We start from the raw sequence: 20,253 nt of genomic DNA, 5'->3' as shown, positions 1-20,253 counted from the left end.
CACACAAAGATCCCTTGTGATCGCTCTCAAAGAGAGTCTCTCACTCGAGGGTTTGTCACTACTACCACCCTCAAGATCCTCTTCTCTCCCAAGAGTAAGAGGTCTTGAGAAAACTCCCAAAACACAAACAAATCATAATGCAAAAATACCAAAAGATTTTCTAACATAAATTTTCAAGAACACAGATTTCTTACACCAACAAGCTTCCAGACATAAACAAGAAGAAGACATTTAAAAAGAATAACTGAAACCAACCTTAATCTACCCAAAGGCATTATGATATTTGATGAAGAGCTGCCCAATCCACGAATCTCTTTCCTTCTACCCTTAATCAATTTTTCTATTCCATCCCATTATTTTCTTTTCAAATTTTCTTTTGTCTCCAAAAATGGAGAGTGGGTGATTACCCTCCAATTCTCAAAAATCTTGCTTAAGAAGCTCCCTCTCAGAGTTCTCACAGGTTTCTAAAAACCAAAAAGGAAAGAAAGCAAAAATGCAAAAAGACTCTCATTCCAAAAGGAAAAATCTCGATTAGATTTAACTTTTAATTTTCAATTTTCGCTCAACTCAAAAAAGCCAATTTTTAAAGCGTTAAAAAGATCATTATAAAGTAGAAACTTGCCTAAAATTACCCCTAACCCCTAGGTATACCTTATGGGCTTTAGGAAACCCTATTAAACTACCCCTAGGTGTTCATTTAACCCATTTTAAACCCCTCTGAAGTTTATTTTCGGGTCAAACATAAGTTGACCACCCCAAATATTATATTCCCAAAGTATTTATGACAACACATTATTTTATTTAAGAAAACTATAATTAAACACTTTCCCACCAAGAGACAAAATAAAACGTTTAAATTTAAATCCACACGTGTCAAGTGACACAAATAAAACACTTTTACAAAAATAAAACATGAAATTGTCTCTTGTGGTTTTTTTTTTACACAATAAATTTAAATAACACTTAACACTCATGCAGCATATACTGTTACGAATAAAATGCAACACAAACGGGGTGTTGTCTCTCCAAATAGACAAACCCTGGCTTACGAACATACATAAGTCTAGGTTTGATTCTCCGTAATTTTCCACAGTCACATGGTAAATTTTCCTGCGCATCTCAATTTACACATTAGTACTTCCAAATATCCATATATAATATAATTCAATAATATAACAATGCACATCATAACTTGCATACAATTTTCATCTGCACAGATTGAATACATCTTTTATCAAGCAGTTTCACATAAGCAATTTCATCCCAATTCACATAAACTAAACATACATCATAGTTCTATATTCAGAGTAAAGTCTTGCAAATTCAATAACGACATCTATCATTGCAATATCATCCTATCTAACAATCATGTAGTGTTCTATCTCATAAAGCATTTAAGTAAATCATCAAATCATAGCAATGTTATCCAAATCCTGAAATCATATAAGTTCTAAGTCTCAAAATGCATCAAAATAAAGTATCCATAATAGTCTAAATGCAAAATCCACTGAATGTCACACTGAGTCGAGGTGAGGCCTCACAGTTAGCACTTTTCTGCCAATTGTGCAATGAAGTTCCTTATGGAATGTAATCTCCCTTGCAAAAATTTTAATTCTTTGAGTGTGGAGGGTAGCGGCATTTCTAGGATAGCCTTCACTTTTTCAGGGTCGATCTCAATGCATCTATTAGATACAATAAAGCCTAAGATCTTGTAGTTCATTACACCAAACACACATTTTTGGATTGATCCTTACTTTGTACTATTCTAGTATGTCAAAGATTTTGGCAAGAACATCAAGGTGGTCTTCTCTAGTTCTTGATTTTGCTAAGATATCATCAACATAGTCCTTCATTATATTATGTATCATGTCATGGAATAGTTTTGTCATAGCTCTTTGATAAGTAGTCTCATGCCCAAACTTTTGGGCAAAAATGGAATAACAATTTTTTTTTAAAACAACCTAATAAAACTAATTAAGCTAAATTAAAGACACAATAATAAAGTCTTGTCTTAACTATGATTTAACTCTGGAAATTAAAAGAGTTGTTTACTAAAGTCAAACTAATTAACTTAATCAAGCATGCGAAAATATTTAAATAAATGCGGAAATAGATTCTCCAAAATTATCATTATTATATCATTAATTAATAAATTAAATTAAACAATAATTATTAACTAACTTGACAAGAGATGTTATTAATCTCAAATAAACTTAAAATTGCTCTAGGAATTAATTAAATTAATTCTAGCACTTAGATTCATAAAAATTTAATAATCCTTCGAGCAATAAATATAATGTGTTTCAAATTTGACTAAATGGTTAAGTAAATTCATAATGTAAATTGCCCTATAAAATTTAATCTCGAAAAGCCAAAATTAAGGTGGACTAAAAATAATCCCCTATGACTAAATAACACACAAAAGTTATTAATTCTTAAGAACAAAAATACAACTCCAAAAAGAATTGGAATTTAAACATCCATAAATGTTTATTAACATATATATATTATAATCTAGAACTAATTGATTTAGAATAAATGAAGTAATAAAACTATATACCTATTTCAAATTAAATCAATATGTTGGCATATGTGCAGAGTTTGATGACATGATGGTGTATGTTGTCATTGATGTCAATATGTTGAAGTATGAACCGGTATATTGAAGTAAGCAAACTTGCAAGTGAACCGGTATGATGGTATGAATCGGTATATACAAAAAGTGAGCTGATATGATGGAATGTGAACCGATATATGGAAAGTTTGTATCGGGGTTTCATTTGATATGACTACCGGTTGGTAGTCTCAGCTTCAGGGTTTCTGGTTGATGCATTTCAAGTCTGTGTGATTTGACTGACAACATCCTATGATGAGTTAGCATTGAAATGAAAATTAGATCGCGTTGCCACGTCAGCCTTGTGCGCATGAAGGATCTTCTTGAGGATCTTGCATGAAGAAGATTGATTCTATCCACCTTCGGAAAGAGCAAAATCTTAGTAAACGGTGGAGAGTGCATGATGGGTTATTAGCTTCCAAAAGCGGTGAAGAACAGACGATGGAGAACATCTTGAGATTTGTCCAAGACTATTTTACTCTATGTAATGTGTTTGAAAGGTCAGGATTAGACTGACTGTATTGGTAACCTAGATGCTTAGGGTTTTAGGTTTTGGCTATCGACCTAATTGTTGTTTATAAGGTCGATGGTGATTTTTATTTGAAGTTTTTGGCAAATGATTGTATGTGAGGTGATTCTTGCCAAACCAGAGAAGTGAGTAGATACCTGTAGAGTGTAATTGCAGATGTAAAGGAACTGAAGTGGATTTTCCTTGGCATTAAGTGTTATTATCAGATCAGTGTATTACCCATTGACTTCTAACCATTTCAGCAGTTGGAAAATCCCTTTACCAGGCAACTTTAACAGGCTTTTTATAAATCCTTTAATAGGGTGACTCAAAATCATTGAGTTCTTGAAATCCTCTTACAAGGTAACCTTTAACAGGGTTTAACCTCTAACCGGGTATTAAGCCATCCCTTAACCAGGTGATCCCTAGCAGGATCAGTTCCTAGCAGAACCTGTTGTAAAGTCTTTAACCGAACTAGGCTCCTAACAGAGCAGACTTCAGAAGAGTTCAAGAACAACCTGCGGGTATTCATCTCCACTGCGGTTTTTCCCAGTTGGGTTTCCATGTGAAAAATTAGTGTTATGTGTGATGCTTTTTCATGAGATGTTTTAGTGTTTTTTGTTAAGCGGTAATACAAGTTGATCCAGTGGTCATTATATTTCTGATGTATTACTTGTTTAAGCATACGACTGAAGTGGAAATGAGATATTAGGTTTTGTGAAGATCTAAGTGTTACCGGTTTATGACTTTTACAGTCACTATGTTTTACCGGTATTGCCTTCATTTAGATCAGTGATGTTGTTTACCAGTTAGTGCAGTCATTGTAGTTTAAGTTGTTGAAGAATTTTTTTGTCCATACTGATTCACCCCCCCTCTCAGTATCTATTGGGTATTTATTGTTCATCATTATTCATCAATTGGTATCAGAGTGTCTTCCAGGTCCTCTGTGCTATAAGCTTAACCACTTGAGGAAAAGATCCTATTCTAATGATGAAGAGGGAAGGTCCTAAGTTCAATCGAGATAACTTTAAGATATGGAAGGACAGAATGAAGATATACCTTAAAAGCATGGGTTCTCAACACTGAAACTATGTTGAGAATACTTATGTTGTCCCTACCAGTACTCTCACCGATGATCAAAGAAGAGAAATTCAAGAGAATGGGCAAGTCATGGAAGCTCTTATCAGCAGTCTATCTGATATTGAGTTTATAGATGTTCAAGACAAAGACAATCCCAAAGATGTATGGGATACTTTGGAGTCTATCTATGGTGGTGATGAGCATGTGAAGAAAGCTAAGGAAGAAAGCCTTAGGGGAAAATTTGAAGACATGCAGATGGTTGAAGGAGAGACCATTCAATAAAATGGGATAAGAATTAAAACTATTGTTAGAGACATCAAGAGTGTAGGAGGTACAATGGATGATTCCACCATTTTTAGCAAAGTTTTGAGAACCTTATTACAGGTCTATGAAATAAGGGTTGTCGCTATTGAGGAGTTGAGAACTATTGACAAGACAAAGGTATCCCTTGACTCCATCATTGCTAAGTTGACCGCATATGAGCTAAACAGTTATGATGGTAGTGTTGAGAAGACTGATTCAGCCTTTAGAGCATTTGCTGCACTATCTAGAAAGGGAAACTAAGCTAGTACCAGCTGTGAACCTAGACAAAGCAGGGATATGGATGATGAGGAGATCCTGATGGAGTTTAAAGCTCTTCTTGCCAAGAGACTTCCTGAGGGAACTAGAAAATACAGAGGTAAGCTCCCTTTGAAATGTTTTTCTTGTAATAGGATAGGGCACATTGATGTAAACTATCCCAATAGTGATAATAAGGACAAACTGGAGAAGTTCAAAAAGTTCAAAGGAGGAAATAGGAGAAACTGTCTTGTTGCAGTTGATGGAGGTGTCACTGATGATGAATCAGAAGATGAAGAAAGCGAAGACATAGTGTTTGTAGCCATTAAGGAAGATGTGTCAGACAAGAAGGCTCTTGTCTCCCACTTTGATAATTCTAATGAGTGGATTATTGATAGTGGTTGTTCTCACCACATGACTAGTGATTGGAGAAATTTTTTGTCTCTAGAAGAGTATGATGGAGGTGTAGTCTGATTTGGTAATGATGCACCATGTATGGTAAAAGGCAAAGGCTCCATCTCTCTAAATGGAAAAAGAAGTGCTGATAATGTGTATTGGGTAGAAGGTCTCAGGCATAACCTTCTGAGTGTTGCCCAACTGAATGATAAAGGACTCACTTTGGAATTCAAAGATGGAGTGTGCAAAATAAAAGGAAATAGTGGTGAACTGATGACCACTGGTATGCAGACCAAAGGTAACTTATTTCAGTTGATTACAAATATTAGTCAATGTCTAATGGCTAAGTTTGATGACAATTGGATATGGCATAGGAGACTCTGCCATGTAAATTTTGATAATATTATGAAGGCCAGTAAGATCAAGGCAGATAGAGGATTGCCTTTGTTGAACAAACCAGAGAATCCTTTTTGCAGAGAATGTCAACTGGGGAAAATGTCTTCCTCAACCTTCAAAGGTAAACCTTTCACAGTAGATAATTTACTTGATCTTGTGCATACTAATTTGTGTGGTCCAATGAAAACTAGGAGTGCTCAGGGAGACAGGTACTTTATGATTCTTAATGGTGATTGCTCAAGAATGATGTGGGTCACATTCTTGAAAGACAAGTCTGAAGCTTTTGGAAAGTTTAAAGCCTTCATTGCACTAGTTGAAAAGGAAAGCAATAAAAGGATTAAATGCCTTATAACCGACCAAGGAGGAGAGTTCACTTCTGGAGAATTCAATAAGTACTATGAAGAAAATGGCATCAAGAGACAACTGTCTACCCCTCGGACTCCATAGCATAATGGCCTAGCAGAAAGGAACAACCGAACTATAGTTGAAGCTGCCAGAACAATGCTAATTCAAGGGAAGGTTGGTCACACTTTTTGGAGAGAAGCAGTGAGCACGACAATCTACACCATGAACTAGGTACTCATCAAGAAAGGTAAGGATAAAACTCCTTATGATTATTGGATAGGTAAGACTCCTGTACTAAGCTACTTTAGAGTGTTTGGTAGCAAGTGTTATATCAAGAGAAGTGAATACCATAGCAAGTTTGATGCAAAATGTGATGAGGGAATATTCCTAGGGTATTCCACCAAGAGAAAAGCTCTCAAGTGTTTTAACAATAGAACTCAGAGAATTGTTGAAAGTATTAATGTTAGAGTTGATGAAACCTCTGAGAAAGTTGAGGAAACCAGCAGTGAGCAAGCGGTAGATCAACTAGTTGTAACCTTCTAGGAACTAGTTGCAAAACAACCAAGTACAAGTAATAGTGCTCCTACACCAGTAGATGCTCATGTAGATGAAGATGAAGATGAGGATGAAGAGGAAAAGCAAGAGGAATCAGTTAAGATCATTCCTAGGTATGTAAAGTTGCATCATGATCCAAAGCAGATCATAGGGGATAAGGATGCAGGAATACTTACAAGAAGAAAGGTTAGAGAGAATTATTGCATGATTTATGAATTTGAGCCCAAAACATTTAAAGAGGCATGCAAAGATGAAGACTAGATTAAGGCTATGGAAGAGGAACTTGACTGGATAGAAAAGAATGGTACATGGTCTTTGGTACCCATACCTGAGCATAAAAACTTTATTGGCACCAAATGGGTTTTTCGAAACAAGATAAATGAAGATGGCATAGTGATAAGAAACAAAGCAAGATTGGTATGTAAGGGATATGCTCAAGAAGAAGGAGAAGACTATGGAGAAACCTTTGCTCTAGTAGCTAGATTGGAAGGAGTTTGAATGATACTTGCATATGCAGCCTTCAAGGGATTCAAAGTGTATCAGATGGATGTGAAATCTGCATTCCTGAATGGAATACTTGAAGAGGAAGTGTATATAGAGCAACCAGATGGGTTTGCCCTATCAGAAGACAATGATATGGTGTGTAGACTACATAAAGCTTTGTATGGATTGAAGCAAGTACCTAGAGCATGGTATGAACGTTTACAATCCCATCTTGTGAAGATTGGATTTAAAAGAACAAGTGAAGACAACAACATCTATCTGAAGTCAGAAGGAGATTAGATTCTGATCTGTGAAGTGTTTGTTGATGACATATTTTTTGGTGGAAATGACAAAATGAGCCATGCATTTGCAAATGAGATGAAGAAGGAATTTGAGATGTCGCTAATTAGAGAGATTAAGTTCTTCATTGGACTACAGATTCAACAAATGAAATATGGTATCTTTATCACTCAGTCCAAGTATGTCAAAGAGGTGTTGAAGACCTTTGGCATGGAAGACAGTAAACCGGTTGGTACACCGATGATGACCAGTTGTAAATTGTCAAAAGAAGATGACTCAGCGTTGGTGAATGAGAAGGAATACCGGTCAATGATTGGTAAGTTGCACTATGTAGTACACAGCAGATCGGACATTGCACATGTAGTGGGCATTGTTGCACATTTTCAAAAAAGTCCAAGAGAATCCCACTTGGTAACAGTCAAGCGGATTCTTAGATATCTAAAGGGAACTATAGATTATGGATTGTGGTATCCATACAGTAATGATTTCAATTTCAAAGTGTTTACAAATGTCAATTGGGCTAGTAATGTGGATGACCAGAAGAGCACAACCAGTGGTGCATTCTTTCTGGGTTGTAGACTAGTCTCATGGATGAGTAAGAAGCAGAGTTGTATCTCTCAGTCCACAGCAGAAGTAGAATATGTAGCAGCATTTATGAACTGCACTCAGACAATTTGGATGAAGCATGTATTAAGTGGTTTCAAAGTCCCTGTATTTGAACCGGTGAGTATATTTTGTAACAAGACAAGTGCAATTAATATTTCCAAGAATCCGGTATTGCATGCTAGAACCAAGCACTTTGAGCTCAAGTATCATTTCTTGAGGGAGAAAGTTCAGAATAAAGAGGTTGTATTGGAACATGTTTCCAGTAAGGAGTAGTTAGCAGATATATTCACCAAGCCTCTACCAAAGGCTACATTTACCTATTTAAGAGGTGAATTAGGGGTGTTGCCCCTTCAAGAGGTGCACTAAAGGTTTGTGCTCCACATCAGTTAGCTATTGCATTGTTAAATCTTTTTAGGATTGATGTGTTCAAGGATGCTACTCCACAGGGGGAGTAGCATAGTAGATCATGAATGTTTGTGCCTCCACTTTGGCATTGTTGTCAAAGGGGGACAAGATGTGAAGTAGAGAAGATATTTGCAGTATTGAAGACAACTTATATAGAAGAGGATGTAGAGTTATCTTTGAGTATTGCCATCAATGCCAAAGGGGGAGATTGTTGGCATATGTGCAGAGTTTGATGACATGATGGTGTATGTTGTCATTGATGTCAATATGGTGAAGTATGAACTGGTATATTGAAGTAAGCAAATTGGCAAGTGAATCGGTATGATGGTATGAACCAGTATATACAAAAAGTGAACCGGTATGATGGTATGAACTGGTATATACAAAAAGTGAACTGATATGATGGAATGTGAACCGGTATATGGAAAGTTTGTATCGGGGTTTCATTTGATATGACTACCAGTTGGTGGTCTCAGCTTCAGGGTTTATGGTTGATACATTCCAAGTCTGTGTGACTCAACCGACGACATCCTGTGATGAGTTAGCATTGAAATGAAGATTAGATCACGTTTTCATGTCAGCCTTGTGCGTGTGAAGGATCTTCTTGAGGATATTGCATGAAGAAGATTGATTCTATCCACCTCGGGAATGACAAAATCTTAGTAAATGGTGGAGAGTGCTTGATGGGTTATCAGCTTCCAAAAGTGGTGAAGAACGGATGATGGAAAATGTCTTGAGATATGTCCAAGACTATTTTACTCTATGTAATGTGTTTGAATGCTCAAGATTGGACCAACTATATTGTTAACGTAGATGCTTAGGGTTTTAGGTTTTGGCTACCAACCTAATTGTTGTCTATAAGGTCGATGATGATTTTTATTTGAAGTTGGAAAATGATTATATGTGAGGTAATTCTTGCGAGACCAGAGAAGTGAGTAGATACCTGCAAAGTGTAATTGTAGATGTAAAGGAACTGAAGTGGATCTGCCTTGGCATAAGTGTTGTTATCAGATCAGTGTATTACCTGTTGACTTCTAACCATTTCAGCAGTTAGAAAATCCCTTTACTGGGTAGCTTTAACACGTTTTTTGTAAATCCTTTAACAGGGTGATTCAAAATCATTGAGTTCTTGAAATCCTCTTACAAGGTAACCTTTAATAGGGTTTAACCTCTAACCGGGTATTTAGCCATCCCTTAACTGGGTGATCCCTAGCAGGATTGGTTCCTAGCAAAACCTGTTGTAAAGTCTTTAACCAGACTAGGCTCCTAACAGAGCGGACTTCAGAAGAGTTCAAGAACAACTTGTAGATATTCATCCCCACTGTGGTTTTTCCCAGTTGGTTTTCCATGTGAAAAATTAGTGTGTTATGTGTGATGCTTTTTCATGTGATGTTTTAGTGTTTTCTGTTAAGCAGTAATGCAAGTTGATCTAGTGGTCATTATATTTATAATGTATTACTTGTTTAAGCATATGGGTGAAGTGGAAATGAGATATTAGGTTTTTTGAAGGTCTAAGTGTTACCGGTTTATGACTTTTACAGTCACTATGTTTTACTGGTATTGCCTTGATTTAGATTGGTGATGTTGTTTACCAGTTAGTGCAATCATTGCAGTTTAAGTTGTTGAAGAAGTTTTTTGTCCATACTGATTCACCCCCCCCTCTCAGTATATGTTGGGTATTTACTGTTCATCATTATTCATCACAATAATCCTAACTAAAACTACACCTACACAATTTTATACACATATAAAAATATATACTTTTTACTATATATAAATATATATATAAGAAATATTAAAACTAATTGATTTAAAATTAATAAAATCAAATGATAAATAACATGGGATACCCTATTCAAATTTTGAATAGGGTTCCCCCCTTTTTTTTCTTTTACTCAAACTTAAACATTAAAATAACATGTGAAAACCTAAATTTAAAAGATAAAATAAACTACCATACTTTTTTTTTACTAACTATCTACCCTAACCTGAACCGGGTTAGGGTTTATGTATTATGCAGGTCAAGAAATAGTTAATGGCGGAGGCAAAATTTCTTCACAGTGGTCGTGGATTAACAATTGCAAGCGGCAGTGATCTTGCAGGGGCTCCCCACAGGGAATGGCCGCAGTCGTGCCTATGGGTCACTGCCCTCAGTGCAGCTATTGCTGCTACTATGGGACGTTGCCCATAGGGAACGGCTTAAGCCACCCCCCTTGTGGGTTGTGGCCCACAGTGCGGCTACGGCCGCCATTGTGGGCCGCCGCCCATAGGGAACGGCCGAAGCCGCTCCCCCTGTGGGTTGCAGCCTACAGCGCGGGCCGGCCGCCCTGTGGATCTTTCCACAGGGAGCCAAAAGGCCTAAGTTTTTTACATTTTTATTTTTATTTTTATTTTCCTTAAATATGTTTGTAAGTTTATATATATATATATATATATATAAGTTAGGTTAAATATATTATGAATATGCAGCATTAAAAATATTATGACAGTCAATAGTAACAGCATGAAAAATACTGTAAATAGTTCATTTCTTCAATAAAAGTAAAGATAAATCTATTCAGCATATATTAGATTTATTTCTATTTTTATATATTTTTTTTTTAAAAGAGGAAAAGGCAAAATAATCTAACTAGATTTCCTTTCCAATAGTTTTAAAGTATATATATATATATAAGTTAGGTTAAATATATTATGAATATGCAGCATTAAAAATATTATGACAGTCAATAGTAACAGCATGAAAAATACTGTAAATAGTTCATTTCTTCCATAAAAGTAAAGATAAATCTATTCAGCATATATTAGATTTATTTCTATTTTTATATATATTTTTTTTAAAAGAGGAAAAGGCAAAATAATCTAACTAGATTTCCTTTCCAATAGTTTTAAAGTATGAATCATGAAAATAAGTATACATTTTTTTTTTGTTCTATTAAAACAAGGCATTTTAATCTATCTATTTTTCTTTTTAAACTTAGCAAAAAGAATAAGAAATATTTCCTCAAGTCTAAAACACACACACACACACACACACACATATATATATATAAAGGCATTTAAAGCAACTTATAACATATTAAAATAAATGCATTTCTTTTTATTTCTAATGACCTATAGTGTACTTTAGAGGTAGATTAATTAATCTAGATTTATTTTCTGCAATATTAAAAAGGAAAATGACAGAATTAAATAAATTACAACAACAAATATAATAGTCTAAAAATCATTTAAAACTATATCACCAAGTTGAATGCAACAATATTGTTCATACTAAAATCTATTTAATCATATTTGCATTTGGAAATAAATAAAATAAGAGTAAGGAATTTAATTTCTTTCACTAACATTCATGCTTTAGTAATCATTCATTTCCAACATTTCACTATATGCATAAAGAGATAGAAATATCTTTTATTTTCAAGAAATAAATGCAAATAGATTTTATCTCAGATTATAGAGAACTTATTCTTTATATACTTTCATTTCTTTCTTGCAATATCAACTTAATTAAAGAATGCATCTCTTTTTTTTATGATAACACATGGAAAGGAGAATACTTTCATTTTCAACATAGTAACTTTTACAAAGAGGGTGAATACCCAAACTTAGCCTCTCATTTCTACTAAATGAGGACCTCAAAAATAAATACATTTTTCATTTGTAACTAAAACAAAAATAAAGGTAGCAACTCCTAGCGTTTCTTTTCCTCCACTTTTCCAAGCAAACCTGCTATACAAGTCTTAAGGTTGTGACCATGGAGGCTCACCTCCCAACCTAAGCTTACTAGAAGCCACCTCCGAGCTTGGAGAACCAAGACCTAGACGGGTTACACTCAAGCAATACACAAACAAAAATGACAAACTTATAACAACATATTCCCATCCCAAGGCTTAACATCAACACCAAATGTGATTTTTACATGGGTGGAAGTGGACTAAGTACCTTGAGGAGAAACTGCAAAATAGTAGAACACAATGTTGGCATTTTGGATATGTTGATATGGTTTTGTCATTGATGTCAACACCTATCATCACTTGTCAACACTTATCAGCACTTGGAGATTTTGGTTATGTTCACCGGCAAGTCAGAGACTTATGCAAAGTCACTGGTATTTGGTTCACCAGCAAATTATATGGTTCACCGGCCCTTGGAATGACTTGGAGACTACTTGGTTATGTCGAAGACATTATTCGATCACTTCGTTTTGGCAATTTGGTTAATTGTTTATTCAGGTTTGCATATTTGTTGTTACCGGCAAATAGGTCCAAGTAAGCACCAGCAAACATATTTAATCCAAATCAGCATGGCATGTTATTGAGATGATTTATTATTATTATTATAAATGCATTGAGCCGACATCATGCATCGGATATTGATTTACTTGTAATTGATTTTATTGTAATATCTTTTAGTGAGCCGACCTATTCAATTGGTTTTAGGTTATGGTATATATGTAAGATCTTATTTGTAAGATCAAAAGAAGATGAGAATGGGAATGCGAAAAGGATTGCAATAAGGTATATGCAAAAATAAGCAAAGCTATACATGCAGACATCATTTGAAGGTTGAAGGAAGGATCTTGTGGAGGCAATCAGAACTAAACCGATACTGAATCCAACATATGAAGATACTATCTTATGCAGTACATTATCATTGGATTTAACCATCCAATTGTAGTCAGTGTGACTTTCATTTTGTGATTGAGCAGTGAGCTCTAGGCAGTTGGCCTTTCTGCATGTGTAGAATCCATATTGTAAACACATACTATCTACAGTAGTATCATTTGATTGTGGGTAAGGCTTCCCACCATGGTTTTTCCCCTTACAAGGTTTCCATGTACAAATAATTGTGTTATGGGTTGTGGATGTTATTGTCTTTCTGTTTCATGCATTAATCTTTACCAGTATTGCAATTAACTGTTAAGATTGTCTGCCGACATAAAGTTTGGTTTACCGGTATTAAGCATTAAGTTTTGGTTAAGTTAATTTTGGTTGAATTTATTGGACAACTGATTCACCCCACCCCCCCTCTCATTTGTCTCTGGGACCTAACAATAGGTATCAGAGCATAGTCCTCTTTTTGCAGAAGCTTAACATCTTGAGGAGATCCAATGTCTTCTAGCTATTTTAGGAAGGACAGTCTAAAACTTGATGGAACTAACTATGGCATATGGAAGATCAGGATGGAGACACATTTGAATTGCATTGGAAAGGACATATGGGATGTTACAAAGAATGGCTATACTGCTCCCACTCAAGGTCAACCTATTCCACCTAACTTGGCTAAAGATGAGGAAAATGATTGCAAAGTAAGAGAATCACTTTTGAGCGCATTGTCAGATCAAGTCATGGGATTGTCAGATAGATCTAGTGCTAAAGCTATTTGGGATAAACCAGAAACATTGAATGAAGGAGATTCCACAGTCAAAATTGCAAAACTAGAATGCTTGTGGGTCAGGTATGAAAGTCTGAAAATGGAAGAAGATGAAAGAATTTCTGCTTTTATGGAAAGAGTAAATGAAATTGTTTTGGGTATACAATATTGTGGAGGAACCTTAAGTGAAGATGAGATTGTTTCTAAAGTTCTAAGAGATTTTCCACCAGCATATAAAATGAAAGTTACTACTATAAATGAATTAAGAACAATGCCTAATGCATCAGTATCTAGAGACACTTTGGTTGGAAAACTTTCAGCTTTTGAACTTGAGGAATTTGGTCTTGTTACTACTATCAAGATAGATCTAGCCTTTAAGGCATTATCATCAACTATAGCATCATCATCATCACATGATAAATTTGAATGGAAAGCCTTCTATGCAAGAGAACTTGAAGAAAGCGGGAGAAAAAATGAAGAACTTGAAGCACTATTTGCAAGGAAAATGCCTAAAGGTCCAATTGGCAGTAAGTATGAAGGTAAAGAACCCTTTAAATGTTTTAACTATAATAAGATTGGTCATATGGCTTCTAGATGTCCTGATAGACATGCAAGATTAAGAGAAGAAGATAAAAGAACATATATTAAGCCTAACCCTCGCTATCAGAAATACAAGTTTAAGAATAATAGAGACAAATCTTACTATTATGTTGATGGAGTTACTAATGATTCTGATGAGGATCTGACAGACAATGGATGGGCTTTTGTTTCTATAACAAATGATCAACTGGCACCTACTATTCAACTGGTAGAGCAAGCCTTGGTAGCTAAAGTTGAAGATAAGGATGAATGGATTATTGATTCAGGATGCTCACATCATATGACTAGAGATAAGAGTAAATTCTTAAACTTTTAGGATTACAATGGAGGTCTAGTGAGATTTGGAGATGATAAAGCTTGTTTGATCAAAGGAAAAGACACTATATCTTTTGATGGTAAGCACAATACTGATAACGTTTACGATGTTGAAGGTTTGAAGCATAATCTTTTGAGTGTTGGTCAATTAGTTGAAAAAGGATTTCAGTTACAATTCAAGAATGGTAAATGCAAAATCTTAAGCAGAACTGGTTTGGAAATTGCAAACGGTAATCAGACTAGAGGTAATATCTTTCATTTGAACAGTAATGAGAAAGCATGTTTGATTGCACATATTGATGAAATTTGGTTATGGCATAAGAGACTTTGTCATGTAAATTTTGATTGCATTGTGAAAATCAGTACTACTAAGGCAGTTAGAGATTTACCTAAGATTGTTAAACCTCACAATCCGGTATGTAAGGAATGTCGATTTGGAAAGCAAGTTAGAGAAACTTTCAAGAGTATTCTGGAGAAGTCAAACAATGTTCTTGATCTAATTCATATTGATTTATGTGGTCCAGCAAGAACTAGAAGTATACAAGGTGATAGATATTTTATGCTAATCATTAATGACTATTCTAGAATGTGTTGGGCTACTTTTCTCAAGGAAAACTCTGAAGCATTTGGGAAATTCAAACTATTCAAGGTGATGGTAGAAAATGAACCCGGCAAGAAAATTAAATGTTTAAGATCAGATCAAGGAGGTGAGTTCACATCTAAGGAATTTAATACATTCTATGAAGTGAATGGGATCAAAAGACAGTTATCAGCACCTCGGACACCCCAGCAGAATGGAGTTGTGGAAAGGAAAAATAGAACTATCTTGGATGCAGCCAGAAGTGTGATATCAAAAGAAAATCTACCTCATATATACTAGAGAGAAGCGGTCAATACAGTTGTTTATACATTCAATAGAGTTCACATCAGAGGAGAAACCGATAAGACCCCACATGAACTATGGTTTGGTAATACTCCTACTCTTAAATATTTCAAAATATTTGGAAGTAAATGCTATATTAGAAGAGATGAGTATATTTGCAAATTTTATCCTAGAAGTGATCAAGGAATATTTCTTGGTTATTCATCTAAGAGCAAGGCATATAGATGTTTTAACAAGACATTGCAGAAAATTGTTGAGAGTGCAAATGTGAAGATTGATGAGCAGTTTAGAGGAAATTCAAGGTACACATATTCTGAACCAGCATTAGAAATAATCACAAATGAACCTATTATGAATACACTGGTACAGAATGGTGATCCAGTTACACCGGCATCATCTAGAGATTTAGCAGTCACTGAAGAACAGCAGCAAGTAAAAACACCCCGGTATGTAAGATTGAATCATTCTGAAGATCAGATAATTGGAAACAAATTTCAATGACTTATGACTAGAGGAAGATTGGCAAATGAAGAGGTATGTCTTATTTCTCAAATTGAACCTACATTAGTTAATGAGGCATGTGAAGATAAATTTTGAATTAAATCTATGGAAGATGAATTGGAACAAATTGAAAGGAATAACACTTGGTCATTAGTTCCCCAGCCTAAAGACAAAAATTTAATTGGAACTAAATGGGTTTTTAGAAATAAACTTAATAAAGATGGTATGGTAATCAGAAACAAAACAAGATTTGTTAGGTCCTAGAGACAACTGAGAGAGGGGGGTGAATCAGTTGTCTAATAAATTCAAACCAAAAACAACTTAACCAACTTAATGCTTAATACCGGTAAACTAGTTTAATATGTTGGTAGATAGATTTAACAGATAATTGCTATACCAGTAAGGATTAGTGTATGAAACATAAAGACAAAATCATCCACAACACATAACACCAATATTTGTACGTGGAAACCCTGTAAGGGGAAAAACCACAGTGGGAAACCTTACCCACAATCAGATGATACTACTGCAGATAGTAAGTGTACATAAATGGGGTCTGCACATGCAGAAAGGCCAAGTGCCTAGAGCTCACTTCTCAATCACAAAATGGGAGTCACACTGACTACAGTTGGATGGTTAAATCCAATAAGAATGTACTGCACAAAATAGCATCTTCATATGTTGGATTCAATACCAGTGTAGTTCTGATTGTCTTCACAAAAATCCTCCTTCAATCTTCAAATGATGTCTGCATGTATAGCTCTACTTATTCTCGCATATACCTTCACACAATCCTTTTTTGCATTCCACATTTGATCTTACAAATAAGATCTTATATTTATACCATAACCTAAGACCAATTTTAGTAGGTCGGCCCTACAAGATATTACAATAAAAACATTTTACAAACAAAACAATATCCGATACAATAACCGATTGAACATGTCAGCTTAATGCATTTACAACTATAATTAATCATCTCTAAAGTGTGTCATACTGATCTGGAAAAGATAAACCTGTCGGTGTATACCCTGGACCTATTTGCCGATAACAGCAAATATGCAAATGCTAATGTACCAATAAACAAGACTCCAAAACAAAGTCTCCACATGATGTTTTCGACATAACCAAGTGTTTTCCATATTATTCCAAGTGTCGGTGATCATTATATCCTGTCAGTGTACCATATACCGGTGAATGTGCATGAGTCACTTGCTTGCCGGTGAATGTTGTTGATTCTTCAACGTGCCAGAGTTGATAAGTGTTTAGTAGGTGTTGACATCAATGACAAAACCATACCAAAATACCAACAATCTCCCCCTTTGGTATTGATGGCAACACAAGATGGAAAAACCATCAAAGTGCCAAAACAGAAATGCCAAATACCAAAAACCAACAATCTCCAAAAAGAGATCATAACCAGAAAGCAAAATACAGATATAGAGAGTAATAATCTCTCCCAAACAACAATCTCTCCCCCTAGGAGCAACATGTGTTTTCCTTGTATTTTTCCATACCAATCTCTCCCCCTTTGACATCAATTACCAAAGTTCATACCAAAAAACATCTTACCAAGCCAAGTTCATATACAAAATACCAATCAATTTAGTATACCAACTACTCCCCCTGAGAAGTAGCTTCCCATCAAAGTTGGAATAAAAGATTTCTCTATTAATTCTGCCAGTTGATGACAATCATCAACTTCCTAAGTCTCTACCGGTGGGGGTATGACCCCAAGCTGATCTCTGAGATATTCAAAGGTCTCCTTAGGCAGAGGTTTAGTAAAGATATCTACAATCTTCTCTTTAGTATTCACATAAACCAGTTTTATTTCCTTTGCTTCAACATTTTCCCTTAGAAAATTCAGTTTCATAGAAACATGTTTGGTTTTAGAATCTAATACTAGATTCTTAGATATATCAATTGTTGCAGTGTTATCACAATAGATAGTAATAGGTTCCTTGTATTTTACCTTTATGTATTTCAACATTTTCTTAAGCCATAGTACCTGTGTACAGTTCGTTGCTGCTGCAACATATTCTGATTTTGCTATTGATAAAGATGTACAACTTTGTTTCTTACTCAACCAAGAAACTTGTCTGTTTCCAAGAAACAATGCTCCGTCGGTGGTGCTTTTTCTATCATTCACATCTCCTACCCAATTTGCATCTGTGTATGCACATAATTCAAATTTTTCATCTCTAGGATACCATAATCCAAGATTTATAGTTCCTTGTAAGTATCGGAAAATCCTTTTTACAGCCGATTCATGATTTTCTCTAGGATTACTTTGAAATCTTGAAACAATACATACTGCATTCATAAAATCGGGTCTGGTTTGTGTTAAATATAGTAAACCTCCTATCATAGATTTGTATCTAGTTGGATTAACAGGTGTAGATTCGTCCCTTAGTGATAATTTGTCATTTGTTGTCATAGGTGTGCTTACCGGTTTAGAGTTCTCCATTCCAAATTTCTTTAGTAACTCTTTTAAGTACTTGGATTGACTCAAGAATATACCTTTATCAGTCTGTGAAATCTGTAATCCTAAAAAGAATTTTATTTCTCCAATCATAGACATTTCAAATTCTTGCTGCATTTTAATAGAAAATTCTTTACATAATCCATTTTCTCCTCCAAAGATTATATCATCAACAAATAATTTTATAACCAAGATGTCATCATTAGTCACTTTATAGTATAAATTGGTGTCTGCATTTCCTTTAGAAAAACCAATCTTCAAAAGATACTTATCCAATCTTGCATACCAAGCTCTTGGAGCTTGCTTCAATCCATACAAAGTTTTTCTTAACCTGCAAACCATATCTTTGTCATCTGTCAAAGAAAATCCATCAGGTTGTTCAATGTAGACCTCATCTTCAAGATCTCCATTCAAAAATGCACATTTAATATCCATTTGATATACTTTGTAGTTCTTATGTGCTGCAAAAGCCAAGAATAATCTGATTGCCTCACTTCTAGCTACCGGTGCAAAGGTCTCATTGTAATCAATTCCTTCTATCTGAGAATATCCCTTACACACTAGTCTTTCTTTATTTCTGATAACCTTACCATCTTCATTAAGTTTGTTTCTGAATACCCATTTGGTTCCAATTACATTTTTATCTTTAGGCCGGGCAACTAATGTCCAAGTGTTATTTTTCTCAATTTGTTCTAATTCTTCTTCCATAGCTTTAATCCAAAATTTATCTTCACATGCCTCATTAACTAATGATGTTTCAATTTGAGAAATAAGGTATACCTCTTCATTAACCAATCTTCCTCTTGTCATAACTCCTTTAAACTTGTTTCCAATTATCTGATCTTCAGAATGATTCAGTCTTATATATTGGGGTGTCTTTGTTTGTTGTTGTTCATCAGTTACTATGGAATCTTCAGATGATACTGGGGTAACTGGATCTTCATTCTGTACTGGTGGATTCAGAGTATGTTCATTTGTCAGAATTTCTGTTGCCGGTTCAGAGTCTATATACCTTGAAGTTCCTTTGAATTGTTCATCAATCTTTACATTTGTACTTTCAACAATTTTCTACAATCTTTTGTTGAAGCATCTATATGCCTTGCTCTTAGATGAATAACCAAAAAATATTCCTTCATCACTTCTAGGATCAAATTTGCCAATATACTCATCTCTTCTGATATAACATTTACTTCCAAAAATTATAAAATATTTAAGAGTAGGAGTAATACCAAACCGTAGTTCATGAGGGGTCTTACCGGTTTCACCTTTGATGTGAACTTTGGTTAATGTATAGACCGTTGTACTAACTGCCTCTCTTCAATATACATGTGGTAGATTTGCTTCTGATAACATACTTCTTGTTGCATCCAAGATAGTTCTATTTTTCCTTTCAACAACTCCATTCTGCTGTGGTGTCCGAGGTGCTGATAGTTGTCTTCTGATTCCATTTACTTCACAAAATGTATTAAACTCCTTAGATGTAAATTCTCCTCCTTGATCTGATCTTAAACATTTGATTTTCTTACCGGTTTCATTTTCTACCATTGCTTTGAACAGTTTGAACTTTCCCAGTGCTTCTATTTTTTCTCTAAGAAAAGTAACCCAGCACATTCTAGATTAGTCATCAATGATCAGCATGAAATATCTATCACCTTGTAGGCTTTTAGTTCTAGTTGGACCACATAAATTAGTGTGAATCAAATCAAGAGCATTATAGGATTTTTCTGGAATACTTTTGAAACTAGCTCTAACTTGTTTTCCAAATTGACATTCCTTACATACTGTATTCTGAGGTTTGACTAACTTAGGTAAATATCTAACTACCTTAATAGTACTGATCTTCACCATGCAAT

The sequence above is a fragment of the Cryptomeria japonica genome, chromosome 6, assembly GCF_030272615.1.
Source record: "Cryptomeria japonica chromosome 6, Sugi_1.0, whole genome shotgun sequence".
In the NCBI taxonomy this organism is placed as follows: Eukaryota; Viridiplantae; Streptophyta; class Pinopsida; order Cupressales; family Cupressaceae; genus Cryptomeria; species Cryptomeria japonica.
This window is presented reverse-complemented; position numbering follows the sequence as displayed.